General features: G+C 23.7%; 2 protein-coding genes across 2 annotated transcripts in view; one reads left to right on the top strand and one right to left on the bottom strand.

Annotated features, from left to right (window-relative positions):
- The window catches only part of LOC114119140 (G-protein coupled receptor 161-like), a 128191-nt gene that overhangs the window by 39527 nt on the left and 62512 nt on the right, over positions 1-26152 (bottom strand). Inside the window, exon 2 of the mRNA XM_050208117.1 lies at positions 19239-19430. The gene's annotated coding sequence lies outside the window, so the exon portion shown is untranslated. The remainder of the gene's footprint in view (positions 1-19238; positions 19431-26152) is intronic.
- The window catches only part of LOC114128458 (phytanoyl-CoA dioxygenase, peroxisomal-like), a 114118-nt gene that overhangs the window by 6605 nt on the left and 81361 nt on the right, over positions 1-26152 (top strand). The gene's annotated exons all lie outside the window — the stretch shown is intronic.

A 26152-nucleotide genomic window follows, 5' to 3' on the forward strand; every position in this document is an offset into this window, starting at 1 on the left:
GTGTTTGTTCATTATCATCATCAAATAGTTTCATACCAATTAAATACGATCTAAACATTCTATAATTTATATTTTATTTATCGAGACATCTTAATATTCAAAAATTACATTTATGCATTTCTATGATTTATTTTCAAAGATTACATTTTAATTTACTGGAAAAGAAAAAAAATATTTCAATAATTTTATTTATTTTTTATTGTCAAACACTTTTCATTTTCTGATTAAAAAAATAATTGTTTATAAACTAAAGCAAAGTTTTACACTGAAATTTAAGTATTGATATCGGGTTTTGAAAATGAAACCGATAATAAAATCTGTGAATATATTAATTTTAATATTTCAAGTGCTAATTAGCAACATTTCAACTATGGGATTTGCAATCGGTGATTTGATGGTCTTTTTAGTAAAATTATTGATAAATAAAAAAAAACATGTTTTTTTTTATCTTATTTAGGGTATAAGAAATAATACTATTATAATAGTGTTCATCATAATTTTATTAAAATTATATTTAATGATACAATTTTTTACTCGTAATTTATATTTTTAGTATAGGTATAATGTTTAATTTTTGATTTTATGATTACTGGTTTTTTATATTATTATGATGTCAGGCTTGTCAATATTTCATGTACTTTAATGGTATCAAGTATATAGATTTGATTTGTATGAAAAGCTATAGTATAAAGCCTATAAAATTATATAGGAAAATACTTTGAAAAAAAAAAAAATAAAAATAAAATTATTCCCTATAAAATATATATATTATTATATATATTATCTATGTATTATTATTATTGTTTTGTTATTGAAAATCTATATTTTTATACACCAGAAACATAGATAGCTATTAAAATGTATTTACCTTATACATCGCTACAAAAATTTAACTTTTATATAGATTTTTTTTTTTTTTAGAAAAATATAATAGATTTTAATGTAATATTGACCTAGAACGATTATTAATGTGCAATTATACTTAATTTTTTTTTTTTTTAATTGCGTATTACCCAGTTTAATTTTTTTTTAAAATTTTAATCTTTTTAAATAATATATAATTACATTTTCGTATAATATAGGTCCCACCAATAATATTAACAAGTTATTGGTTTTCAAAATATAACTTAAATTACTACAACTAGACTGTCCTGGCTAATCATTTAAAAATCCCCCCCCCCCCCCAATCTATTATATTTCTTACTAGAAATTGATAATCGTTCAGCTAATACTTTATTTTATTTTTTAGTTTTAGATTTCTATCAGCGGTAGGCAAGAAATTGGTGTTACACAATTGTGTTTATTTATTTATTAGCTCATTTATACTGTGATCACGTTTTCGTATAGACGAAGTGCTTCGAAACTTTCTTTATCGCTTAAATTTTTGGACACAAACGTGAGGTGTTTCTTTTAAAAATAACTTTTTATATTTTTTAGCATTTTTTTTTTGAAAATTACATAAAACTATACCAAATAATTGAGAAAAAAATGATAAAATTGAAGGTTTGAATTCAATATATGCAATTAGATAATTAGAAATATTAGTCATGTTATTTAATAGAGTTTCATAAAATAATTTAGAAACTTTTTATTTGAAAAATTGGTATGTATGTGAGGTTTTTTTTTTATTATAGAAAATAAAATATCAAATATTATACTATTATTTGTTTAATATAGCCTCAAGCGTCTTTTTAAATAAGACGTAGGGTTATATTCATAGTAAGTTATTGGCATTCATTCGTCATTTTTCATCTATTGGCATTTACGCTTTAAAAATAAAAATATGTTCGTAGTGTTTTTTAGAAATTTGTTTTATTTTTATCTTTAACCATCATTGTTGCCCATATACATTAACCGTATAAATCATAAAAACCAGAGTACTTTGGTGTTATCTAAATGTATCAAATTTAATTCTTGTATTAAATTTATAATAAGTAATATTACTTTTACTCTACTAAATTTGGCTTAATTTTATAATGCACCTAGATGAAATTAATAAAAAAGATGTATTAATGTTAGATATAATATATGTTTTAGCATTAATTTATTATTGATTGGTAAATAGGTATTGAATACTAACTATTAATGACAATCGAATAAACACTATTCTAAGCTTATAACTGATAAATTTATTAAATAATTTTAGTTAATTAGACATTATTGTATTTTATTTAATCTTCTATAATAAATACCACCTATACAGTTTATATCTGCTATAATAATACAATTTTAAGTTATAGAAATTTTAGAAAAAATTGCCTTTATACACTTTCAATCAATATTTGGTATTGTTATATATTTTTAAATATTTGTATTGTATGTGTTGAATTCAAAAATTATTCATTATAGAATTTTATTTAACAACTGACATTTGAGATGGCGCCTGGATTTTAATTTAAATCATAATTAAAGATGCCAATCTAACCGAAATTGCTTTTACAGATTAATTCTTGGATATAACGTAGTCACCGATTATATTTGCTTATAATCTATTTTTCTGACATTTCTGACTTGTGATCTTTTTCGAGGACACGTTTTTTTTTTAGGATATCAAATTAATTTACAAAAATATTTTGTTATATATCGTATTTCAATGTTTCTTGATGATATTTATGAATTGATTTCATATCTAATAACAACCACTAAATCAAACTTTGTATGGTGAAAACATTTTCATTGTTAAAGCAAATGAGCATATCAAAATATATATCATATTTTTTTGGTATAAATACTTCATTATTATCGTGTATATAGACTAGAAATTTAATTATTGATATTCTAAATTTGTTTTTAATTTTACATACCAACATATATGTACTTTTCTTAGTGACGATTAAGGATAAATTTAGTATGTTCAATTCATAATTATATTTTTATGCAAATCAAATCAATAGTAAAATATTAAAGTCACTAAAACAATATAATTAAAATTCATTATTCAGATTTTTTAAACACAAGTATAAAATATATAATGAGATTCAACAATAGAACATTTTAACGAAATTAATGGAATTTTTAAATTTATTTAAAATAAATGAAAATTTAAAAATTTGAAAAGTTGTACACATTCGTTGAAATAGTGTAAAAAAATAAAAATAAATAAGTGATATTTATAAAGGTTTAATGATTTTAATAATAAAAAAAATGTTACGACATTTCAAGTTTTCCAATTAAAAAACCACATTTATTTGAAAATAAAATGTATAGATTTACTCTAATTTAGTCTATATTTATTTTATAGTGTTAAACACACAGTGGTCACAACATAATAGTATAATTATGCATTCAAATTCATAAGAATTTTTTTTAAATGATAACTAGGGCCAGAAATTTAAAGCATATGCTTCTCTTTTATTTATGAGATAGAAATCTAATTTTTATATATAAATTCATTTCACGTTATTTTGATTCCAAATAAACCAATTTATTTTGTTTTTATCATCTTTTTTTATGTAAATGCTGTTTTTGCTTATTTCAGTTATTTCAGCTGTAGAATTATCATATGTTTATTATGCTATTATTAAAGTAATAATAAAAAATTGAATGAATGAGAAACGTAAAAACCCAGAATGCGTTATATTGTTTTCGTTATCGACTTATTTATTAAATGTATTATACGGATAGATTATCGATCTACATATTATTATTGCAATCAGTCAATCAGTATGTCTCTAATATCGATATCGACCATTTCAAAAGTTAAGATTTAATGTTGTTATTTGAAACCTCTTGTATCTTCATACAACATGCACGATAAATTCAGTAAATGTAGAAAGTCGTTTTTTTATGTATAAAAATATTCCGTCGGATAATATAGTCAGTTGCACTACAACTGAAAATCTAGAGAAATACATGGTAATTAGTCTTTTTTTAATTAAAATTAATTTTTCAATTTTTTTTATCCATTTTTATTATTAGCTCTTGTTAATTTTTAGTCTTGTTTTATTTTTGCTTTTTTTTTAAAAACAAATATACTTATTTTTTTGCTTTTTTAAAATAATCGTATGCTTTTTTAGTTGTTTGTTGTATAAATATATTTAAATCCAAGCCCTACTGATACTTTAGTATTTTAAATTATATTATGAAATGTGTTAGGAACACTTTTAGTTTGGATCACTATAATTGCATACTAATTATTACGAGATGAATTACGAACATTAAGTATTTATTTTGGTTTCCAAATAGAGTAGTCAAATGCTTAGATTGTAGTATTCAATACCTAAATAAGTAGTTTTGTAATGAATTAAATTAATAATATAAATAATTTTAAACGTAAAAATATATTAAGATAGTGAAAATTGACTGTTAAAAGAATCACTCAAAATAATATACATTTTACTTAAATAAAATTTAAGTTATTTCTATGTACATTTAAAACATGAAATTCTTCGCACGACAGTCACGTGTTTCGACACAATGTTATTACATTTTAGTTCGAATAAACTATATGCGAGGCTGCGATGTGACACAGTTATACTGTAATATTCATGTGTAACTTTAAGTTTGATACCATGTTCACAAGAATTTGAGACTTATCGTTATGTGTTTTACTTTCACATGACATTGAGTTAATTAAAATATATTCGGAGTAACAATGAAACTAATATAATAATGACGAATGAATGTATTTTATTATAATTAATTTTTTTTTGAAGATTTCATCGTATATTATTTTAAACACGAGTCGTAACGCATATTGAACCGATGGATTTCCATTATTATCTTTATTTAGTTTTTAAGCCCAGTATTTGAGTTTACCCTGGGTATAAAACTATGTTACTTGAATATTAAATCGATTTTAATTATATTTTCAGCAAGCTTATGTAAAATATAACTAATAGGTAACTTATGCCTAAATACTAAATTTTAATTTGTTTAAATTATAATGTTTTTCTTAAACATGCCTAATATAAAGTAATAGCATGGAACTATAGTTTTAATGTACACATAATATACATAATTAAAATGTATGATTTACATTTAGATATTGTAACTAAAACTTTGATATTTTTGCAAGTGATATTATACTTATGGTAAACTTTCATACAATCATGTATAGTAATTCTCTGTTTAAATCATAAATATTTGGAAATATGATGTGGTAGTTAAAGGTTTGGTATTAAATTACAGTATACATCAATATTTTTAATAGTAAGTTATGGTTAAATATTGTAATTTTTTAAATTTACCCACCATTATAACGTTTCACAAAATTAGTAATTATAATATTTTGAATAATAAGACGTGGCTGATTACTTAAATTTAGGTATCAATAATAAATATACTAACACAATTAATGGATAAGCCTCTATTATGTGGAATGTACATTAAATACATTGGTTTTCCATTGATATTAAATCTGCTCTAAAACTATGATATAAACTATTTTAGGCTGTGAAGTGTTAAATTCCAAAAATATTATTTTTACTTTGAAATTAATTATATATTTTTATTAGTTTAAGAATATGGATTTTTTATTATTTGCACAATTATATTTTTTATAAAAATGTTTTCTGATACATTAGTTTCTGTCTCATATCTATCGACAGGAAAGGAACATTGTCAGTATTTTTTAAACCTTTAAGGGATCGTTTTTAGAATTTTCAATATTGTTTTTCAAGCGTAATGCAGAAATGTCAATAAGCGTGGTTTTAAACAAACCTTACTCAGAATTGTTTTTTTTTTTTAAATGCAATGATTTGTCATTGATTCTAAATTTAATAACATACTCAACTACAATATTATATATCATTGTGATTGTTTCATACTACACTTTAACAAGATATGTGAAGTGAGGAGAAAGTCCAAAACTGAGTTTATTTTGTATTCTATCACTGTTAGAATTATAATTATTTACAAAACATTGAGTGGAAAATGTACCAATTAAAGTTTGTATATTGTTATTTAAAAAAAATAGGAAATTTTTTTGTTTTAAAAGGGTACATTTATATTTTTTCATTGTGTTTTTTAAGTTAGTAAACGTTTCATATTGAGATGATTTGTCGTAATACTTTGATATACAATAATCGATTTATTTTTATTTTTATTATTATTTCTTCAGAAAATAAGAATATAGGTGGAGAAGTGTTTCAAAATTTTTATACAATAATAATTTTGTTATCAAGACTTAAACAAAAATAATTATTATTATGTTGAAAATATTAAAATAAAATAGGTAGGTAATATTTTTCACTGTTAAGAATAGCAAACTTAATTATACATAATGAATTTAAATTAACAATAATATATGATTTTTCTAATTTACATAAACGATAATATTACATTATGCACAGGATATTAAAATATACTTAATACTTATACTGACATATAAAGGAAAAAGGCCTTCTATTTGACACAGTGCAATGATATTCAATGACTTGTCATATTGAAATATTAAAAACTCCAATTTTTGGTATCACATAAATTTATTGACAATATTAATATATATAATGAAATAACTATAAAAATGGGATGATATACAATTTGTTCTAAAACCGCGGGGCTAGCTTGAGCAAGCGAGCCGCAACGGGTGATGTCAGGGCCTTTAGAGGCGCGACACATAGAGCATAACTAATATTTAAATTTACACAATATGACTTGGAAAACGGGTTATACACACTTTTCCACGGTCTTATGCAAGTCGTGTACAGTTATGCGTTTCTACAGTGAAACCTGAGTAGGCTCACTATAGTGGGATTGAACTGATGATTCTAAAAAGAACCGTTTTTCATCAGTCGCGATGGTAGATCGACTGTGCGTGCAAAACCGCGTGTAAGAGCCGCTGGTATTGCACGCCAAGTGAAAGGTTTATTATATTCGTCGACGGCCGCCTCAACACTCAAACGTAACTGGTAGACTTATCGCCGTGTTCGTCGGTTGCCGCCTCGTTTCACGAGTGTCTTCGCTGCTTAGTCCGGAACGTAACTGGTAGATTCGTTGGTTGCCGCCTCGTTTCACGAGTGTCTTCGCTGCTTAGTCCGGAACGTAACTGGTAGATTCGTTGGTTGCCGCCTCGTTTCACGAGTGTCTTCGCTGCTTAGTCCGGAACGTAACTGGTAGATTCGTTGGTTGCCGCCTCGTTTCACGAGTGTCTTCGCTGCTTATTCCGGAACGTAACTGGTATATTCGTTGGTTGCCGCCTCGTTTCACGAGTGTCTTCGCTGCTTAGTCCGGAACGTAACTGGTAGATTCGTTGGTTGCCGCCTCGTTTCACGAGTGTCTTCGCTGCTTAGTCCGGAACGTAACTGGTAGATTCGTTGGTTGCCGCCTCGTTTCACGAGTGTCTTCGCTGCTTATTCCGGAGTGGAATTCGTAGAAATCAGTATTATGTTCGTCGTTCGTCGTTGTGTTGACTTATATGTTGACGATGGTGATAATGACTGAATACTAATTTGTCTTGAAAAGTGCCCGGTATATATACTGTGATCCGTACCGACTAGTAAACCACCAGTATGCCGCCGTGCGTGTTTGTGCTTACTGTCGGTACGGATTTCCTCATTATGGAGTCAATTTTGAACTTATAGATCTGTATGGGGTGTTGTTATTTTCTTCACTGTGTCCCCTATCCATCGCCGTACTTGGTGAGACTCTGTGATGAATCTAAAGGGTTTAAATTCACCGCTAAGTCTCTCAGATGGTATTGTTTTTATGTATGCTGTGTTGTGATTGGTGGTCCTGAAAAGGACCTTTTTATATGGTGACGGCTGCACCGTTACATATTTTATATATGATGAATAATATTTTTTCAATATGGTCTGTAAGTGAAGGATTATATTTTGGTGAATATACCGATGATTCAGTGTTCTGCAAACGACAATATAAGCTCGTATAATATAAAAAACCAACAAAGGACATGATATAATTAATTATATTTAGATAATAATTGCTGACCTAAGTGACCTAACACTTAATACGAAAATATTAATGAAAACAAATAAATCATCTTTAAAATCTTAAGAAAGACTGAAAAAGATATATTTGTGCACACAATACACATAATATTATACATTATACATATTTTATGTTTTTTTTTTAGAACTTTTAGTTAATTACATTATAGCAACACATACGAAATAATTTAAAGAAAAATAGATAAATAGTACAAAATACAAACATTTAAGTTTCTATGGTTCTATGATAAAGTAAAAATAAAAACACAACATAATACAAGTGATTATAATAAACTGGGGTGAGCATGTACCCAGAGATGTAAGCTGAGAAAATTTACCTATCAAAATGTACGTACATTTTACCGAGATTATTTTTCCTAATAATTTTATCACATTTTTTAGTGTCAAGTGACCCCCCCCCCCTCCCATTTTAAATATTTTTACAGGCATAATAATTATTATTTACGTAGTTTTTAGGTACTACTATTGTTCTATACATATACGCATATCATATTAAGTGTAATTACCTAATTTCGAAAAGGTAAACATTGAATTAAGATCACGTGGTCAATATTATCATCATCTTACTTTAAAACTTACATTCTTATTTATATTTACTGGTGAGGTATCGTAGTATACATGTATCTATTATACTATTACATTTATTTTTATATGTTATAAAGTTAAATTTTTTTAAATGTTATTAATTAAAAAGATAAAAACGTATGTTGAAGTTAAATTATTTTATACAAGTTGATTTATTTTTATACACTTTGATTTACTGAAAAATTCAAATATTTACATATAATGAAAATCGAGGTTTACATCACAATAATTTAAAGAGAAAAAATATTAATCCTATTTTTAGTTAAAAATTCAAGATGAAATAACGTAAATGAAAGATTTGTTTGTGATTTTATTGCGTATTAATGAAATAATTTGTATACATAGTTGTACAGTATTATAACGTGCAGAATATTAACATAAATGTATTTTATTAATATTCTATAGAATTTTTTATTTGTATTTATTATAGTATAGATTTTATTTTGCTCTTGATTAATTTAATCAAGCCCTCTATTATTAATAAGTTATAACTAATTATTTCAACTAAGTGGGTGTAATATCACCTTTAACTGTCAAATAGTTAATAAACATCTTTTAAGAAAATATTCATCAACATTTGTGTAAGTTATTTTACGCATGATTTTTTAACTATAACCTATACATTATTCAACAATATGCTAATTTTGGTATCATTTAAAAAATTAAACACATCATGATGGTCATAAAAAGCGCCTTTGAATACATTATAAAAAATTTAAATAATATTTAAGTAGTTACGTTATAACTATTTAAAAAAATAGTCCAAAACTAATCTACTTAAATAACAAATTTATATTAATTTTACATCAGTCATCACATAAAAAGTGATTAAACTTTCAATGTTTAATGGAATTATTGTAAACGTGATGATTTATAATAAGTCATTACCCATAAACTCTTTAGCCCGCTTAATCATTCCATATTATTATTATTATAGCACTAATATAATATAGTTTTAAGTCAAAACAATGCATACAATTTTATTTTTCTGATAGATTAAATATTTAAAATAGCTAATTTTATCTTTTTTTTGACGTAGATTACAATATACTAAAGCATAATTTCGTAACTCGTTAATCGTCCCGTTTAAAATTAAACATCAATGATTTAAGTTTTTTGAATTATAATTTATAATAATTAAATAACTCAAGTTTCAATTACTATTATAAGTTAACGTTTAAGTTTTATATAAATTTATGTTATATTTTATACAACATTGTACCAATATAATACAGATTAATAATTACATTTTAAAATAAATTATTTACCCGCTCTAGCTCAAGTATAAACTTTTGTTTACATTAGTAAATATTTATTAACTTATATTACTTACCTTATTTTTAAATTGTTAATGATCATTTGTTTTGTAACATTACCATTTTATATACTGTGGAGTTGTACATTTATTTTTTTAACATATTTTTATCCGTTTTATTCGTGTGATTTCCCCAAGGGTTTACACTCTGACCACGCAGAAATAGAAAACTCAAGGACTTTTATTCGCGTTAATAAGTAATAACGTTGTGTAAATTATTGCTTTTTTCATAAAAAATTATCTCTCAAATAAAGTAAACTTCATATAAGTTATACAAATACATTGGATCTATTAAATAGTGTAGTTATTTCAAAATAAAGTATAATATATTATGATTTTACTCATTGAGTAAAAATGAACAATATTAAAAAAAATATAACGAGTAAATGATATGTATGTTGCACATAATATAAGTTATAATAATTTATAAGTGTTATAACAGAATAATTGTCTATTAGGGTGACAAGGAAAAACAATTTGTATTTCCAGATAGTCCAACTCGCTTAGTTTATTTATTTATCTAATGGGAATATGCATCTGCTTTTTTTGTATTTAACAATTTCATGTTTTTATTTTAATTATATATATTATGTTTTTTTTTTTTTTTTACTGCTTTATAGTTTTTCATTGAAATATAACAAAAATCAAGTATGGACCAAAACTGTTATTTATAATTTCAATTGTTTAAGTAACTAAGCATGAACGATTTTTGTAATAAATTTAAATATTTTTTGAATAAAAATTATGTACGTTTTGAATTAAATACACAATTAACTATTTATAAATGCATAAATTTAAAATTCTATCATTATCAAATTAAAAATTTGTGTGTTCAGGTATATATAAATAGTGTTACGACTTACAAGGTGAACAAATGGAACGAGTGTCTTTATATTAATAGCAACGATGATTTATTATGACTGAAAAACGATTTTGAGAATGCTTTCATTTTTCTGAGATCTTGTTGAAATGTATGTTTGATCTTGAACATTATGAGACTGATTTTCGAAATAAATACTTGGAAATTCTAAAAACACATATTGATTTATTCTATTTGATTTAAATTTTCTACCTATAACAAATTCATAATTATAAATTATACAACGGCAAACATTTGTAAATCTAATTTAGTGTTTTTTCTCGTACTCGATCAATCAATATTTACACAGTACTCTTAATTATCTTGTTAATAGTTGAAGTTACTAATATGAGGAAACATATTGTGAAAAAAATATTTAAAGTTATTATAATAGATTAATAAAATAATAAAACAAAATATAATATAAATTTATTGTTACCTTTATTTTTACAAAATGTATTTACGATTTTCGTAAATTGAAATTTAATGTTTAATTCTTTAAAAATAATTTCTATATCATTGGTTTAATAAAATGTTTGATTTTATATTCGTATAAAAAATATTTTTGCATTTATATTATTTATCTATCTATAAATATACCTTTGAAACAGCCGCATTGAATTGCAAAACTTTTATTTTCATCGGTTGTTACGTTTTATTATTGTATTCAAAATCTCAATAACTCCAATGTATATTGTATACATATACAAATATTTCAAAAGGCATATTTATTAAAAATATAAATGAATCGATGTTTAATACTTTTGATTTGTATAAATTGTAAATAATTTACAACTAAAATGTATAAAAATAATGATTGTGATTAAAAAATGTACCTAATTATAACACCATAAAAATTGTAAACAGTTAAATAATACTTTTTTGTAGTATAATTTTAGTTTAGGTGCCTAATCACAAAAAAATAAAAACAAAATGATAATATGGCGTAATAAAAAAATTCTTAAACGTAAACGCGCAAAGCATCAAGTCGTGTTATATCCCTAATTTTTCAATTTTTATTACAAGATTTCAATAACTAAATAGTCCTTCAAAGTATTTAATAAATAATTACTTAGTACATGTACGTATTAATTACATCAATAACTATTACTGACAAATATATAATTTTATTAAGTTGACTATGCAGTTATGTGACAAGGGTCGCGAACAAATTTGACATTGGTTGTTCGAGTACAGTGGCGGATTCAGAGATTTATTTTGAAAGAAATTTTACAAGGAATCGTAAGATTTTATACACGGAGAGGAGCAAAATCGTATAACAAACATTATATCAGGGTTAATGGCTTACAATTGACTTGTGAAGGGTGTTGTTATCCTTGTTATATGTCGTTTACATAATTCTTCAAAAATTCTTGTATGAGTCCTAATTTTTGGGAATATTAAACGAAATTACTATTTACTAAATAGATACATAATTCGTAATAAAATAAAATTAAACGAAAAGTAATGATGTTTGTTTCTATAATATTTTTTATGGTCGGAAAAGGTAAAATTCCCTCTGTGATACACTTTTCTTGGTATCGCAACTTCTCGTATAGTCATGTACTCGTGTCAATCTGACAATTCAGTTATTACGTGCCACAAATATAAAACTTCCTCTTTCCTGAATCACAATTTCCGTATTAAATCACTATTGCTGACTGTAGGTACTATTTATAAATTTTATACGGATTGTAAATTTATTACACTTTTATTAATAAAAAAAAATCGTATAACATTATTTCTACTACTATTGCATTAACCTTTAAAATTCATAAATAAATCGAATAATTCGTTTCATTAGACCACAAAAAAAAACAAACTTAAGTTTAAAGTAGTACAAAATAATATTCAGAAAACCTTAAATGTAACACAATTCTACTCTTCTCGTTATTTATTATTCAATAACTAATTTGTTAGTTTCTAAGAATCGCATGCTTACATAAATGATTTTTGAGTCATTATTATTATTTTTTAGCATTACACGGATAGTTATGGATTTTTTACTTTTATAATAATAGTTCCTATGTTATACATAATTTAAATAATATAACAGCCAATTGGCATTTAATCAATACTTTATTTTTAAAGTTTTTTAACCATATTATACAGAATACATTTTGTATACTGTCTAACAATTTAGAGTAGGTACCTATAGGTGCTTAATGTTTAATGAATAAAAGTTTTATTAAAATTTAATTTAAATGTATGATTTTTATTAATAAATTCATAAAAATTATAAAACTATTTGTTTTGATAATGAATTAACTTGAAAGTGTTCGTTTATCAACATCTGGTCTCCGAAAAAATCAATATTTTCATATAATAATACTATAATATTATATAATATTGTAATTTATTATAGAGCACTTTTCCACGTAAAAAAAGAACTACAATCATTATAAAACCGTGTCTAGACGTAATATGAGTATCTACAAAATTCAATGTATAGCTTTTATGAAGGACTTGTGGTATTAAAAGATATACGTTATACATACTAGTTTTATCTAGGTTTATACTCTTATAAAATGTGTAAATGTTAGAATATTATGAAAAAATGTAAGAAGAATATTTTAGTTAACCCGTATTAAATAAAATTATTTAACTCTTATTATATTTTTCGTGCAAATATTTACGATTAGATGAATTCTAGATTAAAAGATAAAACTGTGTAATAATTATATGTAACTAAATACGACAAATTGGTTCGTTAAAATTTTTTTTTTATTTATTAATTTTAATTGTTTTGATATACAAGGAATTTTTACAATTACGTTTATAATTAAAGTATACCTTTTGCTACTAGATTCTAAATATAGCGTTCAAAATTACTAGAGATATGAAAATAAACAAAAAAAAAAAGACATTAAAATAACCTTAAGAAGTTTTCAACAAATATTTTCACTGCTTTAAATTTTGTAAATATCTCGTGAGAAAATGTTTGGTTTATTACGAGTATCATAATTTGTGACGTTTTAAAATTACTCTGAAAAACTATAATCGCATTAATTCAGTAAGAAACACATTTTACAACAACTAAAATGGTTTGGATATATTCTGAAAATATTATAATATTTTAGTTCCATTAGGTAGTTCAAAATATAATAATATTATTACACTCGTATCGGAATAATAAATAATAATATTGTTTTGTCGCGACAACAATATTACAGTATAATTCATAATAACATAATAATAATTCGAAGTACCTAGGTAGTTGCCACGGTAAAAGTCATTGACGACACGGATGCATCGAGTTTGCCTAAACACTACGCCGTGTCATCAGGTTTGGCATCGAATAAACTATCATATTAGTACAATTGGTTACTATTATTTATGTATTGATCGTAATTAATATCAGTTGACATTATGTCCGTTAAGTATATATTATAGTCTAATTAATGTTACATTTTCCCACTATATACAGTATTGTATTTTTAAGTTACTATGGTATAATATTTTGTAAATTTACTTTTAAAAAAATATCATTTTGTTTTCTGATTTTTGTAAATAGTCCAAATGTTGTAACTGGTAACTGGTGGAAATATTTGTGTATTGTTAAATTGTTTTAATGTATTTGACTGTTAGCACCGTTATACATTAGTATAATATTATACTAAATATTGATTGTCAATATTTTTATCATTAAATATCCATGAATTAATCTTGTATGATCATTGGTAAATGTGGTTTATACTTTTTTTCTATTTAAATTAAAAATTTTAAATTTAATGATACTATTACTTTTGTTTCCTTTAGTTTTCCAATCTGTTTTTACTATTGAGTTTGCATACTCTGGCCTTGCCATTTGATTTTAACTAGGTCATTACTATGTATTTATTTGATTTTGATTTTTTTTTCAGCAAAGATTGTAATTCTATCGACATTTTTGATTCACGCTTTACTTTTTCGTTTTCTTTGATGTTGTTATGGTCGAGTATCTGAATGAAGTTGTTATTTTTCATATTATCGTATGTATTTTTAATGTTGTTTTCTGAATATAATTACTATCGTCTTCATAATAAAATACTACGAGTTATAGAGTAGATACTTGTATTTGAAAAAATAAAATTATATATATATATACTATGGATATTGTTCATCCACATCGAAAGCATCGTGCACCATCGAGTTTGAAAACTCATGATATTCGATAAACACGATTAATCGCGCCTAACAATAGGAAAGTCTTAAAATATATACATATATCTGTAGACGTTAAGTACACAAGTCTTTTGAAAAGCAGTTTCCGCGAGTATCCACACTATCATAGTATTGTTTAACTCGTACATTACTTAGACGGTCGTCTTCTTTGTCGTCACCGACGACTGTGTACAAGCGTAAATTGCACCCCCCTACGGTGCCGTTGTTCAATCCGTTATAATAGATTCCGATTTGACGTACAAGTGCGGAGTGTTACTAGTGACGACGTAGGTATTAATTCATAAGGTAAGTTTTATTGAATACGATCTGTTCACTGTGTATCTTAAATTAATTTTGATTTTATATTTAATTTGTCTTAATGAATTGCGACAATTCAATCTACATTTAGATAAACAATATTTATGTTAATACTCATTTGAAAATGCCAAGTAATTTTTTTCATGGTTATTTATTATAATTTTGAATAGGATACATGACATGTTGTTTAAATTAATTATTTTCTCATTGATAACAGTATTCCGCATAAAGAAGAATTAGATAATATACTTAATTTTACTTTTCCAATACTTCAAAATCTTAACTTAATTTTTTTTTTTAATTATTATTAATAATCATATTAATATAATCATTACTTTTTTTTTATTATTAATATTTAGGTTTAAATAAAATACCATATAATGTACTACTTAATTATATATATAAATAATCTTAAACTCTTATATATTAATATAGTGTATATTCTATTAATATTATTATTATTGATATTATTTATTATTTAAATTTATTGTGTTCTGCTTATAAAAAAAATTAACTCTCACAATTCATGATGTCTAGAGCCATTTTCTCTGAATAAAAAAATAATAAAAATAACAATATTAAATATTAAAAACTAATGCGTATTAGTTGATGTCAAACTTTTAAGTTGTGTTATCATTACAAACGTTAATATTTTTTTTTTAATTCATCTATTATTAAATTTTTTTATAAATATATACAGTTTTGTCGTTTAAACTGTATTATCTTCAGTTGAAACTATATGTATGGTATAAATATTTAAAATTAATTCTTAAGAAATGATAGAAAATTGACCACCAAGGTCAGCTTTATTCATATATAACATTTTTTGAATAACATGCAATATGCAGGATGCTATATTGTATAATACATATACAAATACAAAAAATAACCATAATGGTTTTTGTATCTACTGATTATATTTTTTATTACATTCTGTGCGAAGTAATGAATGTATTAGTTTTAAATGTGTGTTTTTAATAGTTATTTTAAAATATTTTACATAACTAGAAATAAAAAGTTCAGTAACTTGTAATTTATTACAAAAAAGTACACTATTGTGATAAACTTTAAATATACTTGTCATTTATGGAGAATTCTGAATATTGGGTTTAATTTAATTATATAGCCGACAAAATGAAATTTAATCTGGTGTTTCTAAATACTCAATAATTGTATAACTAAACAAAAATATATAAATATAGATTAAAAATTAATAATCAAAACATCAAAGGCAGATTAAATGAGACGTTTTCTTTTTAAATAATCTTTAAGATATTAAAAATAATATACATTATATTATAATAAATACTATTTTGTGAATAATTTGAATATGTGTTCAAATTTTTTACTTCATTACTATCTTAATTATTTAGATGGACAAAATATGGTTATATTTTTGATAGAGAAAAAAAAATAACCTGTGTTGAAATTTCTTAAAATAGATTCGTGGCATTTATCCTACTGAAATGTAAAATCACCAAACACGCACATTGTATAATATATCGAAGTACTTTCAAATTATTTGATAGCCAACGGAATTTTTATTTCTATATTTATATTATTAATTATAGGTTGGGAAATATTAAAATTGTAGCATACCATTTGTGTACAAAAATAAATTAATACATTTCTGTTCATTGTTTAATTATTAAAGATTATGTTAGATAATAAAACAAAAATCTTTTTTAAAAATTATCCAGCAAAATGTCTTGTAATAGCATTAACTTTGAGATCAACTTACATAATTCAATGTACATATACATAAAAAATATAAACATATTTTTATTTAAAAAAAATATAGATTTGCATGTCCATATTACAGTTTAAGAATATTCAGCTATTGGGTAGACTTGCATATTATAAAAACAACTTTGTATATGATTTGATATAAAATTTGGATGGACACTAAAGTGTGTGTTATTATAGTCTTAAAAAAATAATAATAACAATAAAGGTATACATTATATGGAGTATAAAAATCGATTTTATCCCAACATCAGTATCACGAGTTTGTTTATGATAATGTTATTATTATTATTATTAAATGCGACTTTTTTACTTCATTCTATTTTTCATTTATTTTTATTTGCTACATTATTCAAAAATGTATATCAAACATAAAAATGTTTGTTCAATTGATCACACATAATAGAAAATAATGGAAAAAGTTACTGATATTCCATAGAAGATGTTTTAAAATCAAATTAAACATAATATAACGCACATTATTCGTAGTTTGAGTAAGGCTATTTATTTTCAATTAGTAACGAGTGCAATGTCTTTTTTAAATTTTAAAACAAATATTATCTGTTTTTGAAGACATGATTTTGTTCAGAATTAAGTTTATTATAGTGTTAATAACAGTTTTAAAAGTTATATTACAAAAAAAAAAAAAAATCATGGAAAAATTTTATGTAAGGATTAAAGTCAGTATAAACTATAAAGTATGAGTAAACTTAGATGGAAATTGAGCATCGTTATTCTAAATATTTTTAAATTATTTTATCAAAACAAATTTTATTATTATATTATTGTACTTCAAAAGTTAAATATTCTCGCACACTTTTTCAGAAATATTTTTACAATTAACGACAATTTTTTATTCATTTGTAATATAAATAACAATTTTTGTCTCCTGATTGAATTTTATATTTCCTACTACCGAAAGCGTAAATGTTTTTTACGAAGTTTTTGATAGTTTTCTTATGTAATATTTTAATCAATATAGATAAATCCACAAGTTAGTTATTTTTGAAATAATTTAAATTATACGAATAATGCTTGTTCTTAAAATATAATAACACGATATTGTCGATACTTAATTTCGTGTATTAAATAGATTTATTTGTAATGACTCCGTACTTATCTCAAATTAACATGGAACCAAAATCCTCAGTTTTTGTTACACCGATAATCCATTTTATCACATCGATATTGATTTTTCGAAATTGATTTTCTTACATATTTTTTTCTTTAAATATGATAGAAAATGTTCTTACAAAATCGAAAAATAATTTTCACCGTTTGTATTATATGAACAGACTACACAGTCTACGCTTGGAAGGTATTATTTTCACGACAAACATTCACATGCATGATTAGAGATGGATGTAAATACGGTTTATACACCTAATAATTATTATTGCTGTCATCACCGCTATAATTGATTCATGTGAAGCTCATTAATAGCTTTTCCAACGGATAGTTTGACGACAAAGCAAAATAGATTATTATTTAAGGTTCACACCCATAAAATATAGAGCAATTTCTCTCACGGATCGTTAATATTCCCAATGGGTTGGATCATCCCTTAGCCCCACTAAAAAACACCCAACTCTAATTGAACACCGTAATCTGAACAAGGTGACAAGTCTGTTTAAGATGTCTGCTGTCTTAGATAATAATAATAATAATAATATTAAAAGCACTATAATGTGCACTGCGCATAACAATGATTATCTTTGTTCTTATATAGAGTAAAATATAAACGTGCAGTTATATAAAAAAAATTAGCGATCAATATAATTTTGAAAATAATTTAGAATCATTGAAAAATATTTATAAATAGCAATTATTTTATAAGCTTAAACTTAATTATATTATAATCTTCTTGTAGGTATAAAAATTATTAATGATAATTAATTAATTACTTAATTTTCATTATTGCAATGTACAAATTTTCTTTTCATAGACATAGTTATTCATTTTATTGTTCATACTTATTATACGGATTATTATTTACGAATAAACTACAAAGTCCTTTTTAAATTAAAATACCATTTTAATTATGTTTCTTCAAAAATCAAAGAATAACAGTTGATATGTATAAAAACAATTTTAATAAATAGTGAATTTCTTATTCTAATCATATCCTAAGTTATAGAAGCATAACCAGTAGTACTATCTACATAGTTAAATGGTTTAATTAATATTTTGTTGGTAAATCATTCCATAAAATACCAGATTCCTTTTTTATTCTAATATTAAGTTTATAACATTAACATCATTTGTAGTTCATTGACACTAGATCTAATTCAATATTTTATACACTCAATATGTGTTACAAGTTAAAAATTAACTAAAAATAAATAAAATAATAGTAACTGACCTGTGAAAATTTTAATGTAATATATATTATATTACATCATATGAGCATGTTGTTTTATTCGTATAATAATGTATTATAATATTATTATATTATTATAACATTATTCAGCGGTGTTCTTATTTGAAGTTATCCATTATTATATTTAAATAATTTGTGTGTTCTTGTGGTATGATATGATATTTGTTTGTATAACTGTAAAAAATACAAAATATTATAAGAATTTTTTTATATGTTTATCTTAAACAACTAAGAAAATATTGGTTAAAACTATTTTTATAATTATTAATAATGCATTATATGTATATAAGTATAATATTTATATATTACATAGTACATAGTTTATAGTTTAGATATTGAACTTATAATTAAATAATTCCTAGGTGTTTTATAAAATGTTCAGGTAAAGTAGGTACTTAATATTGTTTGTTGGGCATAATAATATATTATATACCCAGTAAGCATTATCGCAAAACACTTCAATATCAAATATTGACCAAATGGAGGTTGCCTATAATATGTATTGTTTGTAAAGTTTGAACAAGAGGACTAGGTAATTGTATCTCGTCGAATGTGTACTTTTCCACTCAATTGTGTAAACCATGATATTAATGTGTGTAAACAGTAAATTAATTTTATAAAATTTTAATAAAAAAAATATATATCGACTAATAATAATCTAGTATAATCTTTTAAAATATGAGAAAGTCAACGATAACATTTTTATACTTAGAATTTTTGATGAGAAAGAATTGCTATGATAATTATACTTAAAAAATGTTTTAAACAAAACAACTGTCAATGGATGATCTAATATTAAATCCTAAGAATATATTAAAAAATTAATTTTAGTTTTAGACAACTTGCGTGATAAATATTTTATTAATACTGAAAATCACATTATATAGGTATCCACTGAATAATAAATTAAATATTATAATAAGTGAATTATAATTTTTCTCACGTAGATATCCAATATCTACCTAAATATCATAGAACCGTACGAACAGCAATTTAAAATATCACGACTGATTTTTAAACCTTTACATTTTATCATGTCAAGTAATTTAAAATAGGATATAAAATATTCCTAAAACAAAATTTAAATATATTATACATTAGAAAATAATAAATCTTAGTTTTTTATATGCATTGAACAAAAATATGTTGGTAGATACTACGTTTTTTTACATTTATAATTAAAAAAAAATGAAATTATACAAATTCGTTATGGATATAAATTATAAAATATAAACAAATATTAACATAATGATATATAATTTAATAATATATATATATAAAAACCATTTATAAGTATTTATGGTATAAATAGAACATTGGATACAGGTAACAATGCCATATTAGTGATTTGTACTATGTACCTATCATTGATGGGGTGAATGGTAGACGTATAAATAAAATCATTGGTTCGATTATCATTGGGGTGTATATTTGTACGTTTTGGGGGAAGTATTAGATATACTATACAATAAAAAATATATATTATATGAAAACGTAAACGTATAGTTTTAGTTAATATAGGTTTGTTATAGATTACAACCATTTATTTCTTGTACAAATTTAATTCATGTGGTTATTATTTATGTTTACATATTTTCCAGAAGTTAGTTTATTTAATAAATTTTATTTTTACCTATTTATAATAATTTAAGAAATGGTACCTAGATATTTTAGTTTTGTCATATAATTTTATCTTTAATGATATTCTATATAACATTATTTACAAGTTGTACAACATTATCAACAATTAAGATACATTAATTAATATAAATAGTTATATTAACTTGATTAAAGTAATACCTCATACCATTTATTGGTTTTATGACGAACACATATAAGTTTAAAAAAAAATGTTTTACTGTATTTTAGTTTTTTTTAATCATTCATTTATTTTGTCTATTTTAATTCTCTATCGTTTTATCAAATAATTTTAATTTAGATTTACCATGTTACCTAGAATTAAATGTTATAATTTAAAATGGTACTAAATCACTGGTTTTGTATTATCGTAATACAATACAACACTAGTAAATATTACTTGATTATTTATACTATGTAGAAATGTTGGACGTAGATAAATATATAATAAATAATAGAAAATATAAGTTATAATGTTAACTTAATAAATATCAATTGATATTTATTTTACTTACACGTAAATAACATTAACCAAACTCAATATATTTTATTATTATGTTAAATTCTTTTAAAACTTTGAGTTACCTTTTAGAATATATTTTACAGTATTTGATCATAAGGATTAGAAACAGCTCAAAAATGTACAAATATAATGAATTTGAACTCAAACTCATAATAAAATATTACTAATCTTAAAGTCTATAGTGCGTGTTAATTAAATCAAGTAAAACCATTGGTAGTGAATTTAATCAACATGTCTATCTGATTGTTATTCTATAAACCACTTGCTTATAGTTTCAGTAAATAAGCATTGTTGACATTATGTATTTTGTTTAAAAAAGTTAATTTCTAAACAATTAAGGTTGCAAATTGTAATACAGTTATATCTTAATTTTCATTTCTATTAAAACACTTTGTAATAGGTAAATAGGTAATTTACTAATTTCTATTAATTACTTTCATGAAAGTATATTGTATTCAAATACACATAAAAAAATTGAATGAGATAAAGAAATAAAGAAGGTACTGATGTTTATAGGATCATTCTGTATACGCAACATACAGGTATATGATAATATTTAAATATTATATGTATATCATACGTAAAGAGGTGAAATATTTTTTTTTTTTTTTTTATTAAACTTGTATTTAGAACGTATACACGTTAACACGAATTGACAAGCAGTCTTCGGCTTAATATTGAAATATCTAAATGCCGTTCTTATAATAACAACAAGTACTTTACTGTCAAAACTTTTCCGGTGTTTATGGTGATGGCGCGAACATTTTACATGGAAAATAATCGTAGCACTTATAATAAAAAGAGGGCAAGCAATAATAATAATAATAATAATAATAAAAATAATATTATAGAGCTAATGTTAATGATTGCAACACTCGAAATAAAAATAAGTACACCATCGTCGACGTTATCATCGTCACATCACTGAGCATCAACAACGGTCTTGTCATTATTAAATTTGACGTACTGTTACGCGTGTCACATATTGACGGTCTCGAGTAGATTTGACAGTATTTCCAGATGAGTTCTCGTCTACGTGGTATTATATCGTCACTGCGAACGTGTAGTTCCGTTTGTTCACGCACTCGTTAACTTATTTAAACACGTGATCCAAAACGGATAATTCAACCACCAAGCTTATAGCCGTCATATACAAAGGCCTTTTATAATCTATAACTTTACTGGAATTTAATGGACTTTGTACAATTCAATAAACCACAAGTTGTTCAGCAAACACCAGATGAACCACAGTTTTAAAGGTTTCTAACAAATTGTTAACTTTTCATCGAATCCAGTGAAAACAATAATTATCGGTTGTTAACATTCGAGAATTTATATCTATAACCTATCTCACAGTTAACTCAAATAGTGATTATTGTATGAGTATGGTCAAAATTTCAGCATCTATATATTTTATGAGAATTAAAAATTAAAATGTTGATAAAAATAAGATCGTTAACTGTTTTTTTTTTTTTTTTTGTTAAAACATAAAATTGATTTGTATTTTGCTTACGTATACATTAAATAAAGATTTTTAACACTAAAAACTAGTCAGGTGAGTAATAAAAAAAAGTTTTTATTACGAATAAAATAGATTCTTTAGAACTAGTCTGGAATTCGATTTTACTAGTTGTCTTGGTGTAATAAACAAATAATGATCGAAAAGTAGCAACATCGACAAAATCTATTTTCTTTTTAGTTTGTCTACTTTTCTTTTTTTGTTTTAAGTAATTTATTTATTTTATCATGATGTTCAAAACCGCTGTTTATTTTATTAATTGCCCATGTAGGCATATCACGAGAAGTTAACATAAATGTAAAACTAATAAAAAATATACGCTTTTTTAATTATTGATTACCATATTTTATTATCATTATAATATAAACTCTTAAGTTATATTTGTTTTCAAATACGTTTTGTTACGTTTTGTTACGATTGTTCACTCAACAATATTGAAAAAAATTGTCGTACTAAGTAACTTCAACAGATTAAATTACATATACTGTGGTTTTTTTTTTTTATTATTTTTTAGATTAAGATTCTACCACAACATATGATAATAATATCATACGTATGTACATAAATGTTGTACAGTTCTAAATAAGCTCTATAAAATAGTGAAAGTTATACATTTATTATTCACAGATATTTATATGAGCTAATACACATTGGAATTTCCATTAATAACAAGAAGTTGTTATTGATGGTGGTTAGAACAGTGCAACGGTCTTTCGAAGTTTCAACTTTCAACCATTTTCTTCACAACTCGCTGTAGATACAAAATAGGTTATCCTTTTAAGCAAAAAGTTTTGTTTAATCTCACCGATAATAAAATATGAATATAATAATACATACCACGCAAAATATGACAAAAAGATTAAAAGTATATTGTATTGAATTGTGAAATTAATAAAAAAGTATTGAAGTAAATATAAATACAACATAATATAAAGATTGGTCGTAATTAATATTCTAAATATGACATCATAGAAAGCCAGATGTCTACCAATAGATCGAGAATATTGATTCAGAATATTCACTGTAGAACAGTAGCTTGACACTGGTGGATTTTTACCACTATGTTTTGAGACTTTTTGGAACCAATGTGTACAAAAAAGCTTTATTTTTTTTTTTTAATATTATTTAAATTATCTAATGACTTTAAATCACCAGTTGATGTTAACTATTGAATTAAAACTAAAAATTTTGATGTATATATATAGTATACATTTTTTTTATATAAATAAATTCTACATATTATTTAAAAATAAAAACACGGACACGCCATACGTGTATCCATTTCTTGTGAACTTCAACACTCTTATTAAAGATGATATAATATACACTGTAAGATCAAAAGAAATGGTACAGCAAGACTTTCAATCAAAAAATGTAATCGAACTTTTCTGAACATTGATATATCTATCAGCCATACTGAACTACTGAAGCAATGACATTTTTGATTCCATTTACCACTACAACGAGCCTGGATTTTCTACACTAGTAACGGTAAAAACGAATTTGTGAAACAGATCCGATGTCAACGATGATATTGGTCTTTCTGAAATGGTTTTGATCTCTCAAAACAATCATACAATCAAAATATCATATTGAAATTCAAAGTAACATTAACATGTTAAATAAAAATAAATTGTTTTAAAAAATATGTATGGATATATTTTTTATCATAAAGATATCCATTTCCCAGCAGAGGTGTACAACCACAGCTTAGTTTACAAAAATCGTATTAAAAAAAAAAAAAAAAAATCATATTTCCACTATTAGTTTTTTGAACATAGGTAAGTTTTTATTAATTTTAATTGGTATTCGTGTTTTTATTAATTAATAAGTTTATCTTAAAATATAATTGTAATATTTATAATCGATAAATACTATAGTTTTAGAATTGTAATAATTGATTATATTATGTTTTATTCACACATTAAACATTTATACAAATATATTTTTGTTTAAACTAAATATACATAGTAAACATAGTATATAATATATTGAATTTTGTTTATACTATGAATGATCTGTTTTTATTAAAGATTAAATAATATACTAATGTCATATATTGTATACGTCATGTAATTCGAATAACGTAACATTCATTTTATTTAAATCTTATTCAAAGAGAATTAATGATTGCTCTTTAACTTAAATTTATACTTATTACTTTTAACTACTCATTGTTTTCAATGCATTATATCAATTTATCCATTTAGACTTGTATTGTTAGGTTGGATACCTCATACTAAAGTGTTTAGCAAACACAATATTGGAAACAGATTTAAATTGAACTGGTTATGTGTATGTGTGCTTTTTTACCATTAAACTATTTATTGGTTTGGGCTAACTTAACGGCTCAAAATTGTTCTAAATAAGTCGACGGGTTACCGACAGGCAAAATTGGTTTTTTATATTGTCATGCATTACCTGTGTCAAAGTCAAGAAAAGAAGTTTAAAAAAAATGAATGTCTTAAAAGAAAACGTGACATATAGATCAGACGACTTAACGCTATATTATCCTTTTAATATAAATGTTACACATACACAAAATTAGATAATGTATTTTGTAATTTAGATAAGACTTTTACATTAATAATATCATTGATAATATTATAAATAGCGATTTGCGCTAAGTGATTTTTTCTTTAATCCCCCATTTATATTAACAAATTATGTATATACTAATCAAAATATAATATGTATAATAAAATGTTATTTTCACAATAATGCACCATTCATATTTTGAATTTTTGAATTTTTAAGTTCACTTAAATACCATAATAATAATATATTAGTCTTTTTGATTTTTTTTAGAACTTCTGAAGAGTGATCTGTTACAGTATAAACGTCTTATTTTTAAACGAGAACTTCCTTTTTTTTTATTGAAAATTGCTAAGCAGATTATTTCTTTTTAAATGTTGATACATATAAATCGAAATTTTAATGAAATAATAATATTATATCAAATATAAAATATATGTACTTAATATTTACTATTTAGTAGAATTTATTTATGATTATTTATCAATATTAATTAGGTATTATAATTTTCAAATCATACTAGTCTTAACATATTTAAGCCTATAATCATGAACTATTATCCTTAGTATATAATTCAGGAACCGCAAGTTTAAATTACGCTTTGCAAATAAGGCACATACCTATATAAATTCTAAAACATATTAAACTTTATAATTTACAGTAAAACAAAGTGATTTAATT

This window comes from Aphis gossypii, chromosome 1 (genome assembly GCF_020184175.1).
Source record: "Aphis gossypii isolate Hap1 chromosome 1, ASM2018417v2, whole genome shotgun sequence".
Taxonomy (NCBI): Eukaryota; Metazoa; Arthropoda; class Insecta; order Hemiptera; family Aphididae; genus Aphis; species Aphis gossypii.